Below are 19,345 nucleotides of genomic sequence, written 5' to 3' on the forward strand. Positions count from 1 at the left end.
CCCAGCATGGGCAGAAGCTGCTGCAGTCAGCATTTTGAATTTTGGAATGTCCAGGTATGTGTTCAAAATCGATAAATCCAGTATTGGCTGCCAGGCCTTGTCCTTTCTGGATACCAAGAACAGTAGAGTAAAAACCTTGTCCTTTTTCCTGTTCTGGTACTGTCTGAATGGCCCCCATATCCATGAGGGACATAACCTGTTTCTGTGCCTCTGTCCATTGATTTTTTTTTGGCAGATCTGGCCAACCATTTGCCATTGGCAGAGTGTGGAAATGGAATCTGTATCCCTGTGATGCAATGTTTAGTACCCACTTATCCTGGGTTAACTGCCAATTTAGAGCAAAAAGTGCTAATTTCCCCCCATGGGTGCTGCCAAAAGATAAGTGCTTGGTACAGGCAGAGGGAAGTCATTGGGATTGCTTTCTGTAGGTTTGTGCTTTATCTCCTCCAGATTTGGAGGTGGAAGCACCCCATTGCGTTGACCTGTATGAATCTTGCGCCTGGTATCTGGAACCTTTACGGTGTCTGGATTTGCCCCTTTGAGCTCCGTCTGACACAGGAAAGTACCAACTGTTTGTAGGCCAGTGTCTACTGAATCTTGGTGGCTGCACTTTTAAGAAGTCTAACAGTTTGCATAGACTTAGCTTTGTCTTCCATTTTCTTTAAAACCTCTTCTGACTTAATACCAAACAGAGAACCATGCTGTAAAGGTGCATCTAGCAATTTAGCTTGAACATGATCAGGCAACTTTTGTTCCTTTAAGCAGGCATGCCTCCTAATCGAAGATCCAGTAACTGCAGCCCTGCAGGAGGCCTCTAAGGAATGAAAACCACACTGCAAAGTATGCTTTCCAACTTGTTCAGCTGCATGCAATAATTCCTGCAATTCTTTATTTTCTGCACATTCTGAAATCATCATTTTCTGTTTCAGCAATCCCATAACATGTTGTTCGTACTTGAGCATATGAAAATGACAGTTTAAGGCCCTGATTGCCAAGGTTGCAGATGTATAAACCTTTTTCCCCATCTGTCCAGTGCCCTTGGGGGGTAGGATTTCTTGCTGCTGAGGCCTTAACTCCCTTTTGGACCCTGTGAAAGTTTCAGGGTCAGCAGCAGGGTTTCTAAATAAAAATTTATGTGAGTCAGGGACCCTGTAGTATCTTGTCAGATTTGCTGGGAGCTGGAGGTAAGGAGTCAGGGGTCAAGCTCAACTCCGAAAACACATCATCCACAATGTCTAAAATAGGGGGAATGGCTAAAGGCCTGTGCTGAGGGAGAAGGAAATCCCTGAGCCTCTTTTTTGATTCTGAGAAGTCTTGACTCTCCCAGTGAAAATGCTCCCTCAAAGTATGCAAGGTTTCTCCAAATGAATAATCCTCAGGAGGAGATGCAGAAGGAATAAACTCCTCAGCATCAGAATCCTCAGAGAGGTATAGATCATTCCTGATCAGAAGAGGAATCAGAAGAAATAAAAACCTGATATGAAGATTCATAATCAGCGTCTTGCCTAGTCCTCTTATCTGGAATGGATGGGTACCCCTGATCAAAGTAATAAGGTCTTCAGCCATTTTGATCATCTGTTTTTTAGGCATAAAGGCCCATGCACGTGGCTCATGAGTCTTTTTTTGTTTTAGAAGTTGCTTTTGTCTTTAGTCTTGCAGCTGTCTGTTTGATATACAAATGTTGAGGTCTGAATACACCCACAGAAGCCGGTGCCTGCTCAGCGGCTCTGGACCCAGAGGGAGATACATCCGTCGGTCCAATAGCTTGAGTATCTTGTGGCATGCCAGACTCCACATGGGTGTCGGTAGAGGCCTGCGACTGGAAGGTAGCAGGAATCAGGGGCTGCGAAAGCGCCTCACTGAGTACTGGCTTAGGAGAAGCTTAGTCTGTTTTGGATCTCGATTGCCTTTGTCCTTTTCTTTACGTTGTTTATGTACTCCGGTAGTCTGATTGCTATCAGACAACATTTCTGGGTAGTTAAATCTGTTTCCAAAATACTTTGATGCAAAAATATACCGAAGCTTAACAGTGCGTTGGTTAAATCTAGCACAAAACAGACAGGCACGTTGTGATCAGGGCCTAGGCAAGGAATACAGTATAAATGGAAATTCTTATGAAGTACTTGCGTCCCACAAGCAATACAATTATTAACTTTTTCTGACATCGGTAAAAAGCAAGAAAAAAAATTTCCCCAACAGGGTACTTAGCTTTAGTGAAGACACTGGTTGTGAAACAAACTAATATTTCAGTAGTCGGCCGAACAGCAGTTGCTAAATGCTTCTGCTTCGGGCACTGCGCGGAAAGAAACACCAAAGAAAATGGCGTCAGCTGCATGTTTTATACCCCTGACGTCATGGAAGTGGAGACCGCAACCAACGCAGGACCCAAGACTTTGGAATTCAGGCCGACAGAGCAACCTGCCAGCAGATTACTCCAAATGTAATGACTGCAACAGTGAAACACGAACATCATCCACATTGCAAAGTAGGTTTTCCAACTTGTTCAGCAGGATGCATTAAATTCTGTAATTCTTTATTTTCCATACAATCAGGAATAAACAATTTTCTGTTTAAGCAGTTCAATAACATATTTAACATATGAAACTGGCAGTTTAAAGCCCTAATGGCCAAGGTTGCAGAAGTGTAAACCTTCTTACCCCATCTATCCAGCACCCTGGAGACTATCAGACTGGGTAGGATTTTTAGCAGAAGCAGCCTTAATGCCCTTGGGCTCCTGTGAAATAGTCTTTGGATCTGCAATAGGATTTTTAAAAAGGAACTTGTGGGACTCCGGGACCCTGTAGTATCTGTCAGGTTTTCTGGAGCAGGAGGCAGGGACTCAAGAGGCCAGACTAGATTCTGAAAAAGCATCAACTATGTCTAGTACATATGCTGAAGTAGGAGAAGGAAATCCCTAAGCCTCTTTCTTGAATAAGAAAAATCCTGGCTTTCCGAGTGGAAATGCTCCCTTAGAGTATGTAAGGTTTCCCCAAAAGAAACATCCTCTGGGGCAGAGAGATGGAGTCCTCTGCATCAGAATCTTCATAAGTAGATAAGGACAAATCCAGATCAGAAGAATCAGAAAAAATACAATCCTGATCAGAAGATTCATAATCAACTTCAGTCCTAGGCCTCTGAGGGGGGGGGGGGGGGGGCTACACCTGATTAGAGTTATAAGATCTTCAGCCATTCTTATTTGTTTTTTTAGGTATATAGGCCTGAGCATGTGGCCTGGGCGTCTTTTTTAGGCATGGATCAAGATTTAGGCCTAAGTAAAGAAGGAGGCGTCTGTTTAATATGCAAGTCTGTAGGCCTGAATGCACCCTCAGAAGCCGGTGCCTGCACAGCGGCTCCAGACCCATCCAAGGTAGAGACATCCACGGGTTCCATAGTTGAAGCATCTCGCGGCATACTGGACTCAGAATGGGTCTTGGAAAAGACCTGCGAATCAGAAGTAGTAGATATCAAGGGCTACGAAAGCACTTCACTGAGTACCGAACTGGCAACTGGCTTAGAAGCGTCGTCGGCAGTTTTGGACCTCGGCGGCCTGTCTTTATCTTTGCATTTTTTCAGAATCCCGATAGTCGGATGGTTAACTGATGACATTTCTGGATAATTAAACAGAGAACCGAAATATTTAGAGGTGAAAATATACAGATAGTGCGCTGATTAAATAAAGCACAAAACCAACCGCAAAGGTATATCGTGATCACGGCCTAGGCAAGGAATACAGTATGAATGAAAATATTTGAGGTATTTGCTTTCCACAAGTAATGCAATTAACTTTTACTGACATCAGTAATGAGCAAGAAAAAAAAGTTTCCCCAACAGGGTACTTGGCTTTAGTTGAAGACTTTGGTTTTGAAACTCAAAAATAGAAATTTCAGGAGTCAGCTGACCAGCACTTGCTAACTGCTTCTGCTTCGGGCACCGTACGGCAAGAAAGACTGGGGTAATGGCGTCAGCAGCATGTTTTATACTCCCGACATCATGGAAGAGGGACAGCAACCAACGCAGGACCCAAGACTGTTAATCAGGCCGACTGAGGGCTACCTGCAAGCAGATAACCCAAATGTAATGACCAACAGTGAAACACGAGAAACATCTGGGTTCTGGTGGCCATTTGAGAGAAGTAGCCTGTCAGATGGGCTTGTTTTCCTGGAGTAAGGAATGCCATCTGGGGATACTGTGTCCAAGCTTGCTCCCAGGAATACAATTTGACTGGGGACTGGTTTGGATTTCTTTTCGTTGACAGTGTACCCCAAGGAGGTTAGAAGGTCCTTTACAAATGTCATGGGCTGCAACAACTTTTCCTGTCTGCCTGAATCAGGCAATCGTCCAAGTAGGGGTACATTTGAATATTCTTCTATCTACAATATGCAATGGCTGGAGCCAGGCATTTTGTGAAAACTCTGGGAGCAGTGGATAAGCCAAATTGTGTACACTTACCATAAATGTAGATGTTACGAGTGTATTCACTGTTGTAGTCATCACATTTGGGTTATTTGGCTGTAGGTAGCCCTTAGCCAGCCTGAATACCAGAGTCTTCAGATTTCTGCATCAGATGCTGTCGCTTCTTCCATGACGTCATGTCGTCGGGGTATAAACATGCAGCAGACGCCATTATATCAGTTTTTCTTGCCCTTGATGTCATGTGCCCACACAATAGGAAACAATTACATGGTATGCAACACCCCCAGCAAAAAGCAAATACACAAGACATAATATATGCTAAACAAGAAGGAAAGTTAGAGCCAAGAGAAGTTGGGGGGCTGGAGGGAGGGAAAGCAGGACTGCAATAGTGAATATACCATTACATTTGGTAAGTGTACACAACTGTACTACATTCTTCATATTTCATAGGTTGGTACTAGGCTATCGGCCCTGGGGCCTATGCAAGCCTAGCCATAACAATTCCCTGGATATTTCTTCCCACAATATTTACTTCTCCAGGCCCCTGTCTAACAGGACGACTGACATGATCCCCGGGGTGAATTTCCTATCTCCCATCCAATCATCGTGGTTCCTTCTGAAGAGGGCCAAAGAGGCGCTCTGCTTGATATGTATGGGCAGTCTATTCCAGAGTATGGGGAGTCTCTGGGTCAGAAACTCATCCCTCCAGCATGTTTTGTTCATTGTGATGACAAGGTTTAGATCCCTGGAGCATGTGGCTCTGAGGAATTGGGATTTCTTTAAGTGGAGCATGTCCAATAGCCCAGGGTTTGACATGGCCTTGTATGTTAAGCAGAGATCGCCTCCGAGTAGACGATATGGCCACAGAGTATAGCTGGAGTTTTTTTTAGACAGTCAGTATATGGCATCTGCTTTAGGCCTGTGATTCTTTTAGCGAGATATTTCTGTGGCCTTTCAAGCTGTTGCAGATGTCTTGAGAGGTACATACCAAACGGGGCATTATACTCTATAATGGGTCTAATGAGGGATGAGTACAGTGGGACAATGACCTCCTTTTTTCTGGATGAAAAGCCCTTCTTGATGAGGTGTGCCACATAGGATTTCCTGACTGTTGTGGCAATGTGGTTATCGAAGGTGAGACCACTGTCCACCTGTGCCCCCAAGTCTCATCACACTTTCAATGTTTAGTGTCCTGCCACCTATGTGATAATTCATGGGTACATGTTTTTTTCCAAAGGGGATAACTATACATTTCTTGGCATTAAGCTTGAGCCCATGGCTCTGGCACCAGGCATCTGTTTCTGTAAGGCCCTTTTGTAGAATATCCACATCATTTGGGGATTCAATAATGGCTCCCAGTTTGTAGTCATCTGCAAACTTTGTTAGCCAGAGTCCCTTAGTGTTGGCCTGTACTTCAGAGAAGTAGATTCCAAACAAGAGTAGTCTCAGGACTGAACCCTGAGGTACTCCACTTGTCTGGAGCTGGATTTGGAGTCGGCTACTTTTACTGTCTGGGTTCTGTCAGTAAGCCAGTTAGCTACCCATCGAGTGACGTAGGGATTTATGCCCAGCTTAGTAAGTTTATCTAAGATTCCAGAGTGGGGGATGGTGTCAAAGGCCTTGGCGAGGTCCAAATAGGCTGTGTGGACTGCCTTACCCTCGTCCACAGTTCTGGAGACTGATTTGAAGAAGTCAGATTCAGGAGACAAGATCGGCCCTTCACAAACCCAAACTGGGTGGGGTCTAGTGTTTGAAGGTTGCCAATGTCTTTGTTTACAAGTTCCATGCCCTTGCAAATCACTGTTGCAGTCATCACATTTGGGTCGATTCTCAAAGCTAAAGAAGGGTGGAGGCAGTTAAAGAGCATTAGGGCTAGCAATCAGGCCCTGTAAGACTGCTGTGGCAAATCCAGCACTGGATTTAAAAAAAAGATAGGCAAGTGGTAACGCTTGGTGAAAGTGTGTACAGAGCTCCAGGTAGCAGCTTCCAGGATGTCCCCGATAGGGACTCCTCCGAGAAATTCCATGGAGGAAGATGCAGCTCTGGTGGAATGTGATCTTATCCCCTGTAGGGTTGGTTTGCCATGGTGCTTGTAGCAGAAATTGATGCAATGGGCTATTCATTTGGAAATGGTTTACTTTGAAACGGATTCCCCTCTGCTCCTGCAGCAAAGCTAACTAGCAGCTGGTCAGATTTTGAGAGGCTTAGTTCTGTCCAAACAGAATCTAAGCTGTCTGTGCACGTCCAGAGAATGCAGTATCCTTTCCCCCTTATTTTGAGGATTAGGGGGGAAAAAAAAGGCAAATGAATGGACTTGGTTTAGAGCCACACTAGACACCACCTTGGGCATAAAGGATGGATTAGTCATGAGGGAAATCCTGTCCGCATGGAAGATAATGAAGGGTTCCACTGCCATGAGGCCCTGCAGTTCAGACACTCTTCTAGCAGAGTGATGGCTAGAAGTAAGGCTGTTTTCCAAGAAAGGAATTTCAACTCTGCTGTAGCAGCTGGTTCAAAGGGGGAAAGAGTGAGTTTTTCCAATACAAACTTAAGGTCTCAGGCTGGAGTGGGAGCACTTCTGGCGGGTCTTACATTTTTGGCACTTCTAAGGAATAGTTTTAGCAGGGGATGAGAGAAGAAAGGTGGCTCAATATTATAATGTACTGAAATGGCAGAGGGAGGAACCTTAATTGAAGAGAAAGATAGGCCCTTATGGAGCATTTCTGTTGATAATCTAAAATATGAGGGAAGCTGGGCACCGCTGTGCCCATCCCCTGAGCCTGGCTACAGGGACAGTATCTTTTCCAAATAGGATTTTCTAGTACTATGCCTCCTTGCCTCAAGAATGACATCCAGCACCTGCTTACTGAGGGTTGCTAGAGGTGAGCTCAGGGAATTAGCCAGGCTGCAAGATTGAGGGTTTGAAGCTGAGGGTGCAGAATGTGGCCGGCCTGCCTGCTGGGATAGCAGGGAAGGGGTCAGAGCCAGGTGCCATGGTTGCAGCAGTGTCAGACTGCACAAAAGGGGGCATCAGTGCTGGCGTGGCCAGTCTGGGGCAATCAGTATTGTCCTTGGCTTGTCCGGTTTGATCTTCAGTAGAACCTTCGAGAAGAGAGGCAGAGGGGGAAAGGCATAAATTGAGAGGCTATCCAAGGTAAAGGACAGGGCATCCACTTTCCAAGCTTGACTGTGGGGAGTTCTGGTGCAGAATTTGTTCAACTGGTAGTTCTGAGGGGAGGCAAACAGGTCTACCTCTGGTGTCCCCTATTTGTTCAAGAGCTTGAATATTTTGGGTTCCAGTTTCCATTTCTGTGGGTCCTTCAAATTTCTGCTCAAGTCTGCCAGTGAATTTAGCTCACCTGGCAGGAATTGAGCTTGCAGGTTCACTTGGTAGCTCAAGGCTGTGTTCCACAGAGCCACGGCTAGTCTGCAGAGTGGGTAGGAATGGGTTCCCCCCTGCTTGTTTATGTACCACATAACAGTGGTGTTGTCTGTCGACAGTTGTCCTGGAAGAATAAGGCCTTTGAAGGCTGTCAGTGCATTCTGTACAGCTAACATTTCTTTTTGATTGATATGCAGGTGCATCTGTTTTGGGTTCCATTTGCCCTGATTGCACTGACCTGCGAGTCCCCCATGCATAGTCTAATGCGTCTGTTAGGGTTTGGGCGGCAGGGGGTAGAGTGAAAGGGAGTCCCTTGTGGTGGCAGGCCTCTGCCCACCAAAGGAACGCTGCCCTCAGACAAGGAATGATGGGAATCATGGATTCCAGGTCCTGAGAATGTGGTGTGATATCTTCCCGTTTATGGTGTACCCCAGTGAGGTTAGAAGCCTCTACAAATACCAGGTATTGTAATAGCAAGTCCTGACTTTCTGCCTGAAACAGGCCATCGTCCAAGTATGGGTAAATCTGAACATTTCTCTGCCTGCAAAATGCAATGGCTGGAGCTAGGCACTTTGTGAATACCCTGGGCGCAGTAGATAAGCCACAGGGAGTGCAGAGAACTGAAACATAGGTATTGTCTGCAGGATTCCCTTATTGGGATGTGCAGATAAGGAACGAGTGGAAGTGGAATCTGTATCCTAGGAAAACTGTTTAAAACCCATTTGCACCTGGTAATGAGTTCCCAGTTTTTTGCATGCAGGGCGAGCTTTCCTCCTAAGGGAGCAAGTAGCTGAGCAGGGCTTGGAAGAGTTAAAGGATAAATCATTGTGCCATTTTTCCATAAGGGGATGGCTTACTACTCCCGGCTTTGGAAGTGGGAGCCCATCACTGCTTAGATCTGTGCATAGCCTGAGACTGAAGTCTTGGTGGTCTGCTGCTCCTGGGTTTGGACTGAAGGCCTGGAAAAGACCAGTTCTTTGAAGGCCAATGCCAACGGAATCTAGGAGGCTGTACTTGTAAGAAATCTTTAACAGTTTGCATAGATTTAGCTTTTTCCTCCATCCTTTTGAGGACGACTTCTGCTTTGTTGCCAAAAAGGCAGTCTTGGTTTAAGGGTGCATCTAGTAATTCAGGTTTAACATAATCCGGCAAGTTTTGTTCCTTAAGCCAAGCATGCCTTCTAAGTACAGACCCAGTGACAGCAGCCCTGCAAAATGCTTCTAAAGCATCAAAACCACATTTTTACCAACTCATTCAACAGAATGCATTAACTCTTGCAAATCTTTGCATTCCGCAGAGTCAGGAATCAACAATTTTCTGTTTTAGTCGTCCCATAATATGCTGCTGATACTTCAGCATATGAAACTGGCAATTTAAAGCCCTAATGGCCAAAGTAGCAGAAGTGTATGCCTTCTTACCCCATCTTTCTAAAGCTAGAGTCTCCCTATCCGAAGGGGTAGGAGTTTTGGAAGTAGTAGCCTTAATGCCTTTTGGTTCTTGGGAAATGGTCTCTGGATCCGCAGTAGGATTCTTGAAGAGGAATTTGAGAGTCCGGTACTCTAGTACCCGTCAGGTTTCCTGGGAGCAGGGGGCAAAGTGTCTGGGGTAAGGCTGGATTCCAAGAAAACAATCTATGATCTCCTGAACAGGGGGGACAGCTAGAGGCCTGTGCTGAGGCAGGTTTAAAAATTCCGAGTCTTTTTGGACTGAACAGTCTTGGCTTTCCCAGTGAAAATGCTCCCTAAGGATATGCAAGGTTTCATCAAAAGAAAAATCTTCTGGAGGGGAAGCAGAGGGAATGGAATCCTCTGCATCAGAATCCTCATAAGTAGATAAAGGTAAATCCCGGTAGTCAGAAGGAACAGAGATAAGATTCCTGATCAGAAGAATCAGAAAGAAAATCAGTTCTAGGTCTCAGAGGTGTAAGGCTGGCTTCCCCTAATTAAGTTAATAAGATTTTAAGCAATTCTAATAATTTGTTTTTGAGGCATATGGGCCTGAGAATGCAGTTTGGTCATCTGTTTTCTAGGCATAGTGCAAGCTTTAGGCTTGAGGAATTCGGTATTCTTAGCTTGAAACAAAGTCATCAGTTTAAATCAAAAATCGGTAAGCCTGAATACACCCTCAGAAGCCGATGCCTGCACAGCAGCTCCGGACCCATCCACAGGTTCCATAGTCTAAGCATCATCTCGCAGCATGCCAGACTACGAATGGGTCTCAATAGAGAACTGTGAATCTGTAGTAGCAGGTATCAGGGGCTGCAAAAGCACCTCATTAAGTACCGGCGGTCTGGTGACTAGCTTAACAGAAGTGTCGGCAGTTTTGAACCTATGCGGTCTGTCTCGGTCTTTATCCTTATGTTTTTTCAGAAGATTGGTAGTTGGACTGCTTAACGAAGCCATTTCTGAGTACGGAGATACAGAACAAAAGTATTTAGCTACAAAAATAGCCCAAGAAATAGTCTGGGCGTTGAACAAGGGACAAAACCGACAGAGGGACGTCATGGTCTGGGTCTAAACAGGTGACAGTACGAATGAAAATCCCTACAAGGTATGGTATTTGCTTTCCACAGGCAAGACAATCGTTAATTTTAGGATCCACAACGGGGTACTTTTCTTTATAAAGACTTCAGGTCTGTAACTCAAATGAAAATTTCAGAAGTCAGCAGAGTGGCACTTACAAACTGCTTCTACTTCAGGCACTGCACGGCAAGAAAGACTGATGTAATGGCGTCGGTTGTAGGTTTTATACCCCTGAAGACATGGAAGTGACAGCATCCGATACAGAAGTCCAAAGACTCTGGTATTCAGGCCAGCTGACTGCTACCTGCAAGCAGATAACCGAAATGTGATGACTACAACAGTGAAACATTAAGAACATCTGATACTGCATAGATCCTGCCCTGAAACGTAGATATTTCCTTCAGGAGTCCCTGATTGGGATGTGCAGATAGGTCTCCTATAGGTCTAGGGTGGCTAACCAGGCATCTTTGGACAGTATAGGGAGAAGCTGCTATAGGGTGAGCATTTTGAATTTTGATACCACAGAGAAGGTGTTTAGAATTGATGGATCAAAGATTGGGTGCCAAGTGCCCTCTTTTCTGGGTACCAGATATAGTCGGAAAAAACCTTGGTCCATCTGTTCTGCAGGCTGAATTGCCCTTACGGAGAGCAGGGCCTGAACTTGTTTTGGTGCCTCTACCCACTGGTTTGGGGAAAGTTCTGGGAACCCTTCTGAAGTTGGCAGTGTGTGGAAATAAAATTTGTACCCCTGAGATACTATGTTGAGGACCCATCGATTGTTGGTGATGGAGGTCCAGTTTTCTGCATGGTGGGCAAGTTTTCTTCCTACGGGCACGAGCAATTGGGCAGAGGTGAGTGGAGGAGTTAAGTCATTGTGAATTCTTTCCGCAAGGGGGTGGCTTAGCACTCCCCGTTTTAGAAAAAGTGGAGGTACTCCATTGCTTAGATCTCTGTATAGCCTAAGACTAGTCGGGGGGGGGGGTCTGTTTCCCCTAGGTCTAGTTTGCAGTGGCCCTGAGGGGGCTGGAAAGTGCCAATGTTTTGAAGGACAATGCCTACTGAATTTTGGAGGTTGCACTTGCAAAAAAAATCTGTCTGCATAGACTTGGCTTCTTCCATCATTTTTAAAACCTCTTCTGCTTTGGTGCCAAACAGATTGTCCTTGTTCAGAGGTGTCCAATAATTCTGATTTGACATGGTCTGGCAAGGTCTGCTCCCCAAGCCAGGCATGCCTTCTTAGTACAGAAACAGTGACTGCTGCCGTGCAAGATGCTTTTAGGGTGTCAAACACCTATTGCAGGGTATGCTGGCAGATTTGGCTTGCAGAATGCTTAAGCTCCTGCAATTCCTTATTTTCTGCACAGTCAGGAAAGGTAGATAACTTTTGCTTAATAAGTTCCATAGTACGTTGCTGGCATTCCAGCATGTGGAACTGACAATTTAATGCTCTAACGGCAAGAGATGCAGCAGTGTACACTTTACCCCATCTGTCTAAAGCTCGGCAATCCCTGCCAGAGGGGGTGGGACTCAGCTTAGTTGCTTTTATTCCTTTGGTCCTTTGGAGATGGCCTCTAGAGTCAGCAGTATGATTTTTGAAAAAAAAATGTGCGAGTCAAGGACTCTGTAGTACCAGTCAGGTTTCCTGGCAGCAGGGGGTAAAGTATCAGGAGTTGCAATGGATTCCATAGAGACATCATCCAAAACAGGAGGGATAGCCAAGGGTCTGTGCTGTGGTAAACCTAAAAATTCCCAGAGTCTTTTTGGACTGAGGATAATCCTGCCATTCCCAATGGAAATGCTCTCCAAGTATGTAGTTTTTCACCAAAAGAAAAATCCTCTAGAGGGGAGGCAGAAATAATAGATTCCTCTGCATCTGAATCCTCATAAGCAAAGAAGGGCATGTCTTCATAATCAGAAAACTCAGTGTAATCGGACTTCTGATCAGATAAAGCTGCAGGGGACACGTCTTCTTTTAACAGGGGAAGGCTGGCTTCCCCTAATCAGCATAAGGTCTTCTGCCATTTTAAGCATCTGTAAAAAGAAAAAACTTCCAATGGAGCAAAGGAGAACACGAAACTGACCCAACGTTCAAGATGTAAAGCACAACAGTTTAATCCAGTAAGCTTTTCGTTCAGCAAGTAGTTAAACTTCAAACAAGAACCAAAAAAAAAAACAGCTTAAAAAGTACAGCATTATTTATTTAAACTCAATCATGTTAAAAAATCAATTCCCTAACAATAAGACTAACCTAATTAAAACACTATACTTTAACTTTACTGTAAAACTGATATTTTATATTTAATAAAAATGCACATTTAAAATTTTAACATGATAAAATATAATGTGCAGAAACATGTTAATTTAATAGGAACCTCTACAAAAATTAAAGATTTTTGATCGGAACCTCTACAATAGTTAAAAACGCAACAGAAAAACACTAAATAAAACTCCAGTGGAAGTTTTTTGTTTTTACAGTTTAGCTTGTATTCAATTTTAAGCATCTGTGATTGTGGCAAGGAAGCAGGCGTTGAGTTAGGGTAGTCTTTTTTTAGGCATAGCTCGCACTCTTGGCCTTAGAAACACAGTAGTTTTAGAAAGAACAGACGACGCGAAAGTGGCCGGTTTGTGTCGAATATCGGTAGTGCGAAGGGCTTCCTCAGAAGCCGGTGTCTGCACAGGGGATCTGGACCCAAAGGCAGACACATCCGCAGGAGCCATAGTAGAAGAGTCTTGCGGCATAACAGACTCCAAACGGGTCTCTGTTGAGGCCGGCAAATCCATCGAAGCAGGCATCAGGGGCTGTGAAAGCACCTCACTGAGTACCAGCAAACAGGCGACTAGCTTAACAAGCGTTGTCGGCAGTTTTGGACCTGTGCGGCCTTTATTGGTCTGGGCCTAAATAGGTGATGCAGTAAGAAAGAAATCTCGGTGTGGTATTTGCTTTCCACAGGCGAAACAATTAACTTTTTCTGACATCGGTTCGAGCAAGAAAAAAGGATCCCCAACTGGGTACTTGGCTTTAGAAGACTTCAACTTCAATTTTGGAAACAAAACTCTGACAGCAGCTGACCGGCACTCATGCAAACTGCTTCTGCTTCGGGCTCCTCAGCAAGAAAAACTGATGTAATGGCGTCATCTGCCTGTTTTTATACCACTGACCATCTGACGTCAGTACTGAAGCAACAGCAACTGATGCAGAAATATTAAAGCTCTGGTATTCAGGCCAACTGAGGGCTACCCCTGGCAAGATAACCCAAGCGTGATGACTGCAACAGTGAAACACGAAGAACATCTACCACATAGGCGGTAGTCTACTTAATGCCGGAAGTGTGATGAGACCTTGGGACACAGGTGGACAGGAGTCTCTCCTTTGATAATCACATCGCCAGAGTAGTCAGGAAATCCTACGTGGCACACCATCACAAAGGGGTTCTCTTCCAGAAAAAAAAAAAGGAGATTGTCACCCTCTACTCATCCCTCAGACCCATTGTACAGTACAATGCCCCTTTTGGTATGTACCTCACAAGACATCTACAACTGGAAAGGCCGCAGAAATACCTCACAGAGAGGATTACCAGCCTCAGATGACCTATGCTGACAGTCTCAAAACTCCAGCAATCTCCGCCTAACATACAAAGCTGCATCAAACCCAGAGCTGTTGGACATGCTCCACTTAAAGAAATCCCAATCCCTCTGAGCTACACGTTCTTGGGACCTAAAACTTGTCACCACAATAAACAGAACATGCTGGAGGGACAGATTCCTATCGTAGAGACTTCCCACAAACTACCTATCTATATCAAACAAAGATCCTCATTAGCACTCCAAGAAAAATCTTGACTGGATGGGAAATAGGAAATTCATCCAGGGGATCACCTCTGTGGCTCTGCTTGACAGTGGCACAGGAAAAGAATTTTCTTGGGCGGCGATAGCCTGGGTATCTTTTTGGCTAGGCTTAAAGGCCCTACGGCCAATAGCCTAGTACCTACCTATGAAACTACGAGTACAATGGCCACTTTAGCATGTACCGAACCAGGAATTTAACAACTGGAACATCCACAAAGGTTCCTCGCTAAAAGAGTACAGAGTGTAAAGTAACACGTCCTAAGCGGACTACTTCAAGGCCCCATCCCTGTATTCAGTCTCCTACAAGTTAAGGAGAAATCTAGACCTGGCATACAAGGCATTATTGGACCCCAACATGATGGACCTCCTACATAAATCGACAAAACAAACAGCAACAGAATTACACATTCTAAATACTTAAACCTTGACTGTGATAAAAAGGACCTGCTGGAATGACATTATGTATACCAGAGATTACCCCTCTTTAGATGGGGCTCCCCATCCATGTGAAGCAGAGTTCCTCCCTAACACAATTCAAGCACAACTTAAAAAAAATTGGAGAGAGAACAGGAAATTCATCCCTGGTTTTGACACCTACATCCTTAATGGACACAGGGTGAAAATGATTAGTCTCCCAGGCCCCTGCTGACAATTCTCTAGGGTAGGAGAACTTTCCAGAGATTTGAGATGCATAGCTGGGCTTAAGGTACTGGTGCCCGTTAGCCCAGTAAACACCTATGAACCATCACTGAATACAAGGTCCCCCTTTGGTATGTACAAATCTCACTCAACCAGTAATGCCCCAAAGATAATCAAACCAAGACAGAACAGGTTTGAAATACTTCTACTACAACAACTCTCCATTTATACAATTTGCTTCAACTGGGTAGAGCACCAATCCCACTGAACTAATTTCAGATATGAACAGAGTGAAAAAAATACAAACCTAACAAGTGAGAAAGTAAAAGTTGTGTAAAAATCTCAACATAACCATAAGTGTCCTCTTCCATGTTGCAGTATTCTACATGTGGTTTACCCCTCTTTCTCCAGTTCTACTGGCCAGGTTTCCAAAGATTTTCAGTCCCTCTAGGTGCATCAGAGTTCTGACGTGGTTGCTGGGCCATGAAACTGAAGTCTGGACGCACCAGCCCTCAAAGTACAGTTGTGTACATTTACCATAAATGCAGATGCTAGAGTTTATTCCCTGTTGCAGTCATTGGGTTATCTGCCTGCAGGTAGCCCTCAGTCAGCCCAAGTACCAGAGGTTGTATTTCTGCAGATGCGGTCGCTTCTTCCATGACGTCAGAGGTATAAAAACATGCAGCAGACGCTACTACATCAGACATTCTTGCCCCAAATGTCAGGAGCTACTATATGGTGTGGAAACCACCATCACCAGTAAGAAGTAAATACCAATACAATTAGGAATAGCCATAGAGGAGAGAAAAAGATACAGAAAACCAGGGGGCTGGAGGGACACCAGGACTGCAGTGAATTCTAACATCTACATTTATGGCAAGTGTACATAAATGTACTTTGTTCTTCGCATCTCACTGTTGCAGTTCTCACAATTGGGTTGATTCCCAAAGCTGAGGAAGGGTGGAGGCAGTGAAGAAGAGTTAAGGCTGGCTAGTAGGACCTCCAAGACTGCTGTAGCAAATCCCGCCCTGGATCTGGAAAAGATAGGCAAGCGGTAATGCTTGGTGACTGTGTACAGAACTCCAGGTTGCAGCTTCCAGAATGTCCCTGGTAGGGACTCCCCTGAGAAATGCTGTAGAGGTAGAAGTAGCCCTACTGGAATGTGTTCTGCCTTCCTGAGGAGTTGGTTTTCCATACTGCTTGTAGCAGAAATGAATGCAGTGTGCTATCCATTTAGAAATAGTTAGTTTAGAAATAGCCTTGCCTTCTGCCCCTGTTGCAAAGCTGACTAGCAGCTGGTCAGATTTTCTGAAAGGCTTGGTCCCATCAAGGTAGAACCTGAGCTGTCTGTGCACATCCAAAGAATGCAGGATCATTTTCCCTTTATTCGGAGGATTAGGGAAGAAGTTTGGCAAATGGATGGATTGGTTTAGAGCCACACTGGACACCACCTTAGGCATAAAGGATGGGTTAGTCCCAAGTGAAACCCTGTCAGCATGGAAGATAATAAAGGGTTCCACCACCATCAGTGCCTGTAGCACAGACACTCTAAGCTGAGGTGATGGCTACAAGGAAGGCTGTTTTCAGAGAGGAATTTTAACTCTGAGGCAGCAGGTTCAAAAGGAGGAAGCATGAGCTTTTCCAGTACAAAGTTAAGGTCCCAAACCGGGGTGGGTGCTGTCCTTGGGGGCCTTAAGTTGTTGGCCCTTCTCAGGAACTGTTTGAGGAGGGTGAGAAAATAGAGATGGCTCAGTACTGTAATGAGCCGAAAAGGCAGAGGCATGAAACTTAAAAGAATAGGCCTCTGTGGAGTGAGCTCTGCTAGGTAATCCAGGATTAGAGGTAAGCAGGGCACTGCCGTGTCCTTTCCTTTACGCTGAATCCAAGAAAAATATATTTTCCATTTTTCCGCATAGGATTTGCTAGTACTAGGCCTTCTGGCTTCAAGAATGATGTCCAGCACCTGTTTACATAGTGTTGCTGGTGGAGTGTTCAAGGAATAAGCCAGACTGCAATATTTAGGGTTTACAATTGTTGATGCAAAATCTGTCCCTCCTGCTGTGACAGCAGGGTAGGGGTCTGGTATAGGTGCCACCATTGTCAGGCTGCACAGGAGTGGGTACCAGTGCTGGCATGGCCAGTCCCGGGCAATCAGAATTGTCCTTGGTCTGTCTTATCTTGAGTAGTACTCAAGAGAAAGGGCAGAGGGGAAGGCATAAGTTGAGAGATTTTCCCATTGAAAGGATAGAGCATCCACCTTCCAAGCCCTGCTCCTGGTGCAGAATCTGCTTAACTGGTGGTTGTGTGTGGGGGGGGGAGCTGCACAAAGAGATCCACCTCTGGGGTCCCCCCACCTCTGGATCAGAAGGTTGACGGTGCTGGGCTCCAATTTCCAATCATGTGGGTCTAGGAGATTTCTGCTCAAGTCTGCCAGTGAATTTTGTTTGCCTGGCAGGAATTGAGCTTGTAGATGGACTTTGTTGTCCAAAGCTGTGCTCCACAGAGTCATGGCTAACCTGCAGAGTGGGTAAGAATGGGTTTCCCCCTGCTTGTTTATCATATAACTGTGGTCTGGTAGTTTATCAGCAGTTGTCCTGGAAGGATTAGGTATTTGAAAGCTATTTTGTACAGCTAGCATCTCCTTTTGGTTGATGTGCAGGAGAACTTCACTTGGGCTCCAGTGGTCATGAATGCATTTGCCAGCCATGTGAGCCCCCCCATGCATAGTCGGATGAATCTGTGGTCAGGATTTGGGTGGCGTGGGGTAGAGTAAAGTGCAGTCACTTGTGGTTGCAAGCGTCTACCCACCAAAGGAATTCTGCCCTCAGACAAGGTATGATAGGAATGACTTGTTTCCAGGTCCTGAAAACATCGACATCAAAGTATCATTGAAGTTCTCATATGAAGTCTTTCATATGGAACTTGCAAAATACAAGAGGCCATGAACTCTAGGGCTTGCAGTATTTTTCTTGCAGTTAACTGGGTTCTGGTGGCCATTTGTTTGAAGTATAGTGTCAGATAGACCTGTTTTTCTAAAGTGGGAAATGCCATCTGGGAAGTTGTGTCCAAGCTTGCTCCCAAGAATACAATCTTTGACCGGGCACCAGTTGTGAATCCTTTACATTGATTGTGTACCCCAATGAAGTCTTTTTGCAAATGCCAGGTGCTGAAGCAGCAATTCCTGGCTGTCAACCTGAATCAGGCAGTCCAAGTACGGGTAAATTTGGATATTTCTCTGCCTGCAGTAGGCAATGGCTGCAGCCAGGCATTTTGCGAATACCCTGGGCACAGTAGATAAGCCAAAGGGAAGTGCAGAGAACTGATAATGTCCTGAAACGTAGATATTTCCTGCATAATTCCCTGACGGGGATGCGCAGATAAGCTTCTTTTAAGTCCAGGGTGACTAACCAGGCATCCTTGGCTAGCATAGGGAGAGGCTGCAGCAGGGCAAGCATTTTGAATTTTGGGACCACCAGGAAGGTGTTGAGAATGTAAAGATCCAGGATTGGGTACCAAGAGCCCTCATTCCTGGGTACCAGGAATAGTTTGGAGCAGAAACTCTTACCTCTTTGTTCTACTGGAACTGGCCGAATAGCTCTGATGTTGAGCAGAGAAAGAACTTGGGTTTGAGCCTCTGCCCACTGGTTTGGAGTAAGGTCTGGAATCCTGGTTGGGGTTTGGCAGAGAATGGAAATAAAATCTGTACCCCTGGGATACAATGTTGAGGACCCATCGGACCTGAGTGGACATCCAGTTTTTTGCATGAAGGGCACGTTTTCCTCCTAGGGGTACAAGCAATTGGGCAGGGCTGTGAAGTAGAGTTGAGAAGTCATTGGGAACTTTTTTTTACAGGGCGGTAGTTAGGGTGGGAGCACGCCATTGCTTAGATCTCTGCATACCCAGAGACTGTAGTCTGGGTGGCCTGTTTCCCCTGGGTCCTGTTTGGGAAGGCCTGGAGGAGGCTGGAAAGGACCAGTGTTTCGAAGGGCAATGCCTACTGAATAGAGGTGGTTGCACTTGTAAGAATTCTTTAACAGTTAACATGGATTTAGCTTTTTCTTCCATCTTTTTAAGAACTTCTGATTTGGTGCCCAACAAAATGTTATTTAAAGGAGCGTCTAGTAATTAGGATTTGACATGATCTGGCAAGGTCTGCTCCTTCAGCAAAGCATGTCTTCTCAGTACAGAGCCAGTGACGGCGGCCCTGCAAGACGCTTCTGAGGCGTCAAAGCCACACTGCAAAGTATGCATACTAACTTGGATTTGCAAAATGCATAAGCTCTCCATTTCAGAAAACGGAGATAGAGCGCGAAAGAATTTAGCAACAAAAATAGCCCAACAAATGGTTTGGGTGTTAAACAAGACAAAACCGACAGCAAGGGCCATCGTGGTCTGGGCCTAAACAGGCGACGCAGTAAGAATGAAAATCTGTGAGGCGTTTGCTTTCCACAGGCAAGACAATTGTTAACTTTTTCTGACATCGGTTAGAGCAAGAAAAAAGGATTCCCAACAGGGTACTTGGCTTTAGAAGACTTCAGGATAA

At 45.1% G+C, this 19,345-nt stretch overlaps 1 protein-coding gene across 2 annotated transcripts in view; it reads right to left on the reverse strand.

Annotated features, from left to right (window-relative positions):
* CCHR12.PART0H16orf72 (chromosome chr12.part0 C16orf72 homolog) overlaps nt 1-19,345 on the reverse strand; it is a 243,709-nt gene that overhangs the window by 140,883 nt on the left and 83,481 nt on the right. The window lies entirely within an intron of this gene.

This window comes from Protopterus annectens, chromosome 12.part0, assembly GCF_019279795.1.
Source record: "Protopterus annectens isolate FY-2018-M chromosome 12.part0, PAN1.0, whole genome shotgun sequence".
Classification (NCBI taxonomy): Eukaryota; Metazoa; Chordata; order Ceratodontiformes; family Protopteridae; genus Protopterus; species Protopterus annectens.